Raw genomic sequence first — 6,000 nt, 5'->3', positions numbered from 1 at the left:
ATGATCAATTAGCAAACAAAATGTTTTTTGCATTACGTTGTGGGGAAAAAAAAATTCTTTTTAATTTTTTGAACCTTAAAAATTGTCTCCCTTGTCAACCCTCCGCCCCCACCCGTTTTACCGGGTGTGTTGAAAATTATGACTTTTACCAGAAAAATGGCTGATATCATAAAACCCTTGAGATTTAATTTCTAAAAATCGCTGCAAATTTTTCATCTTTACATACTGTAGCCTCCCAGAAATCGACGTAGTTTCATTACATATGAACTACTTACCACTCTTACTTGATTTTTACTTAATATATTCTACTATCTCAGTATTAATGTTTGAATATCAGAAATATGCAACTTTTCATAGAAAATCACGCAACTCGTGGTAGCGTAAGTTGGGATATTACTGTATCATTGTAGAAATTACAATTGCATTATAATTTATAATATTTTGATGAGGTGATAAATATAAGGGGGGGGGGGAATGTTGCAGTTTGTTATAAAAAATATAATAATAGTAATGTGTTCCCTCTCACTGAGGAAGTTCAGAGACGGTCCCGGTCGCCCCAGCCTAGTTACCCACCTGCACGATAAGTTATCTTAGTGTAAACCGCACCTTTTTGATTTGTTATTAATTTGATATTTATTCTTTGGAAGTGCAGTCTTTGTGTGACGTCATTTTATACACGATATGATAATGGAGTTCAAGGAAATCCTTGAACAAAAGAAGTTTCTGAAACAACCATATTTCCGTAATTTTTCACGATTTCCACCGTATTTTCATATTTTGTGGCATAAATCCGTAGAAACTACGTAAATTCCATAGTAGTTGGCAAGTATGCTTATAACTAGGGCTAGGGTTTTCATCACCTAAAACTGGTAGAAAATGCTGTATAAAAAATTAATAGGCCCCGAAAGACCGAAAATTTGCCTTTGAAGTAAGGAATGATACAAAAAATTTACTTTTTCTACTTACAGTAACATTAATTTTAGCAAAATGATATGAGAATGAGGAATATTGAGATGCAATTAATTAATATTATACAACACTGTATATAAAACGGCGTTTTATGTACAGTGCTGAAAGAAATTTGCGGATTCCAAGAATAATCCGGATAATTGGAATCCTTTTAAATTGGGGAAGGTTTTGTACAGCCGTATTTGTACGTGACTAGTCGTGTATTGAGAGAGAAAAAAAAGAAAATGTCAGATAGGTGTGTACCTATGTAGTAGATACACCGTTTCACAGAAATTATTGAACACATTGTAAAAAACACCCCCTACAAGTACATACCGAATTCTTCTATTCATTGACTTATCCGTAAGTCAATGAATAGAAGAATTGTTTTCAACATGCATTGAAAGTAAATGGAATTTTCATATCAGTTGGTATGAGAGCTGTGTGTTTGTTGTCAGCAGCGAAGAGTAAAAACATTCTTTCAATATTATTATTATAGACGCATTTTACAATATATTTTAATGTGCTACAAAAAACTGAGTTAAAAATAACTTTACTCAGGTTTGGTGTGCTAGTATTAAACCTTTTTGAGACCATGTCCCATGTAATTAAAACAAATAAAATAAGTCAGGGTTCTAAACCTTTTGTGTTTCATGGATCCTTTGTGCCAATAACGTGAAGGTGACGATATAATATCGTGAATAATATACAAAAGCCACCATAACAGTTTAAGGCCATTGGCGGTCTTGCGACCTGTGCAATTGCACAGGACACCAAATAATAAGAGGTGTCGAATTAAGTTGAAATATTTGATGTGCATCAGAGGGAGAGAGAAAGAAATTTTTTTGGTATTTTAAAAAAATTACCGTTCAAAATAATGTATACATGTAAAATGACCGAGAGATGGGTAAAAAATTAAAAGTTTAATAAAACCATCTATAAGCAGTACACCTATATACATATTACTGTCAAAGCCCGAATCGCTACCGATTTGAGATGGGGCCGGCCACTTCGCGAATGGGCCGAGAGTTTTGGCCAAAGTCCGTCTGAATTGCAAAAATGATTCGGGCTTGGACAGGCTATTTCGCAAAGTGGCTGGAGATCCCAGGCCAATGCTTGATGTGTTGGTGGCAGGAACAGGAAATCGTTGAGATCTATATTCACAATTGATCTTGAACATTGATCTCGTCCATGGAAATGTTGCCCAATTCATATAGCCGCTCCTTTTTTTTCGATTTGATTTTCAATTTAATTTTAAACACAGTACATAGTATACTACTGTCTCTATATTGGTTTTTATTCCCATTTTACCCGTCAATAGAACTGCGAATTATTTCTCTCATTTACTTATTTGTCACCGGTCCACAAATTATTTCTGTCATTTACTTTTGTTCGTTCGAAATATTATTTTGTTATTTATTTTTGGTCGGGCCACAAATTATATCTCCCATTTCTGTTTCCTTTTAGCAAACACAGTATAAAACCGAACTGAGAAAAACGAGACGATGCTTATATTCTCACTAAGACTGGTATTACACTATAAAAGTTTGATAAAAGTTCTTTTATAAAACTTGACAAATGTAACCCATAAACACATCTGTTACATTCGAGCGAACTTGACCGATCCGCCTATTAGTTGCATTTTTCAAGTTTTATAAACGATCTTTTATCAAACTTTTATAGTGTAATCCCGGCCTAAGAGACATGTATTGTCCTCATTTACGAACGTACTTTTGTATAAGAAAAGAAATATCGTCCCTCTCTTTCTTCAAAACTATTCACGAATACGTACTCATTTCTATGCTGGCGTTCCCCCCTTCCCCTAAATACTTTCGTCCGTATTGAAGCAACCACTCCCAAAAAAACCCTGCCTCTTCTTTGGGGGTGTTGATTGAGCTCTTGATTCTTGAGTCCTGATAACAGGTAAGTTTTGACAATGGCAAAGATAATCCGGCATTGTATTTTTTTTCGACAATCGATACACGCCTTGTAGCGTGAATTCTTCGCGTATTTAAACTTTGTACCAAAAATGGGTAAACGATAATCCCAGCATTGTTCTGTACTAAAGATATTTTGCTCCACAGGTGGAAACGTACAATAATTTTCTTTGTTAATTTCGGTAACATGCGTGGAAGCATCAGATTCATTTTATTGATTCATTTTCCACCAAATCCTTTCTATTCATTGAATATTAATTCAGTTGGCTCTCATACACCAAGATGTTTTGTGTGTGTGTGTGTGTTTCTTCTAGAACTTTTCCACCGAATCACAATTTTTTTATCGATAGCTAACGAATGTATGCCTGGGCGAACAATCCGCTGCCAGGCCAGATAAGCGAGATGACTATCTCTCGTGGGCACGACCTCCCTCGCCCCCAATCCCACACACATACAAACAATACGTACTCATATAGTATTCTCGGAAGCTTCATCGCGACGCATAGAGGCGAGCTCGAGATATTGATTTGTGTGCCTATTTATGCACTTTGAGGTAGTTCTTTAAAAAGTCAAAGTACAGTATCAATTAAATTAGTGATGGGCAAACTACGGTCCACTTAGAGGTACTGTACGGCTCGTCACAAGTTTCAAAATAATAGTATAGAAATTTTCAGTTTCAGGTGTTTTAAAAAAAATCCATTGGGGGGGGGGGGGGTGTTCCCTTTCTTGCATATGGAAAATATGGCTGTGAGAATTTGAACTGAAATTTATTTAAAAACGTTGCATATACAAAATAATAGAACACATATGCAATAAATATGCAGTAAAGTTATTTAAATATACTTATTTATTTTTTCAAGTTGTAAAGAATAAACCATTGTCTCTCATTTGCAACAAGACCTCGGGAGTCTTCAAAGTCTACAACACATTCCGCTACTTCATTTTTAAGCATAAAAATTCCAATTATGAATTAATGTCCGAATACGTCCGGACCGTCAATTTTTTTTTCTTTTTGTTGGGTGACCCTCTCCTAAAACAGTTTACCCATCACTGTACTAAAAGATTCTCAGAAGCCGCTGATGAACCATGAATTTTGGGCAAGGGTGCCGCTAGTGACAAAAAAATTGAGAACCACTGTCATATAGAATGGGATATCTGGCGTGTTCTCCCAGCCAAGGAAACAGAGCCAAAATAGAGCGAATCAGGACAAAACAGACATGAGAGAGGATAAAATACTTTCAGCATTTTAAGAATTAAAAGAAATGCAGAAAACTTTTGAATTACTCAGAAGTTAGTTCATTTCAAATAATCATATTGTAACTATTGTTGAATAATATTCTTCTTTGAACTTAAAAATTTATTCCCTAAGAGAGGAAGAAGGAAGCAATGACGGAGAAGATGAGTGCTTTCTGTTCGGTGAACAACAATCAAGGGACAATAGCGTTTACAATACCGTTGAATTATTAATAGTAATGATTTAAATATAGCTTAAATACTAATACTTACACCATTTAAGCAGATGTTCTATCTAAAGTGTTAATGGTCAGAAATTCGTACTTTTGTTTAAAAAAACCCAAATTTCTACAATTGGTATCATTCAGCGATGATTTCCAACAGTAACCAACACTTACCATGAAGATCAATATCATAAAGCAGATTCACTGCTTTATGCTTTTTTTTTTGTTTCTGTTTATGAATTTCTCCATACAAATGTAAAATTATATTTCACTTCATTATCGAAAATAATGATTTCAGTAGAAAAAAAGAATCATCTGCTACATATTATGATCTTGATTTAAACTTCAGTAAAATGTATTGTAATTTATCTAGAATATAATCTCGTCAATATTGAATTCAGTTGACGTGATTTTCGGTGAAGAAACCACTTTAATGTGTAAGTGCAGTCTCTAGAAAAATGACCAGAAAGAAAAAAAAGTTTTTGTATAAACACCGCAACCGACGCACAGAAGCTCTGTATCAGCCTACTGAGATAGAAAAATTGAACAAAACTCAATTATGAAAAGCCAACTTGACTTCTGGATATATCCCCCCCCCCTATCCTGAAGCAGGGCCCTAGGCACGATCGCCTTAAGAGCATCGTGGGCCCCTGGTAAAGTGATCTTTCTAGGGCCCTCTACGTGTTTATTTCCGAAAATTTTAACCGGATTTTATTTTCAGCCCCCCCCCCCTCTCGTCTTCACTCCAGGCCTCCGGGCCATGCCTGGGTGGGTTCGTGCGTCAAGACAGCACTGTCCTGCGCTCGGGGGCCTCTTTCTAAGTGAATTTATGGCATGGAAAAAAAACTGATGAGAATCATAAAGGACCCCAAGGTTCGAGTCGTGTCAGCTCCACCCTTGTGGAGACCGTGCTTCTGGTTTCTTTACAAATTTCATAAACATTACCGATTGAACACTATATTCTGGGATGTAAAAATGTTCATAAAAGTTCATTAAATCATGGAAGGTATAAACTGTACTAAAAAAATTGTCGGATAGGCCATGAGACCTAGAATCTGTCACTAATTGGAGCTAAAAATTGACTGTAAAAGTTAAATGTGACACCGTTCCATTACGGAAAATTATAGCTATTTTTTATACATTTTTGCATACGAATTCGTATCAGATGTATCAATACAGTGATATGTAATTTAATTATTTTTAATCTAATGTTATGTGAATATCACAGTATATGTAGTAGATTTTGATCGGATGATATTACTGTAATTTTTATAATCAGCATGAATGTGGGAATAATTTTGTGTGAAGCCAAAAAAACAGGTGGAAATAACGATTTTCACTGACGGAAAACTTATTTCCTGATTTCCTTGGACCTTTTTACACTCAGTCAGGCTTATCGTCAACTTACAAAATACATATTCATACCTTTGGCCTTATTGTTGCGGTGGGAGGAATCCTATCAGTGAAAATGCGGCACCCTACTGTTGACAACAGGGGGAAGGCATCGTCTTACCTCAAGAGGCCCTGTCGTTTTTCAAAGGATTTTGGTAAAATCGTGTGCCCGATTCAGAAGATTTTCTTTGAATATGCGTAACTGTCGAAAGGATATTAGAGTATGATCTACACTGCTCAAAACAAATAGGGGAGCAAGCAAAAAA

This window comes from Pholcus phalangioides, unplaced genomic scaffold (assembly GCF_987345545.1).
Source record: "Pholcus phalangioides strain wild (caught in Gottingen) unplaced genomic scaffold, Ppha-v1.0 ptg000017l_1, whole genome shotgun sequence".
Classification (NCBI taxonomy): domain Eukaryota; kingdom Metazoa; phylum Arthropoda; class Arachnida; order Araneae; family Pholcidae; genus Pholcus; species Pholcus phalangioides.
The sequence above is the reverse complement of the archived record's forward strand: the minus strand, read 5'-3'. Positions refer to the sequence as shown.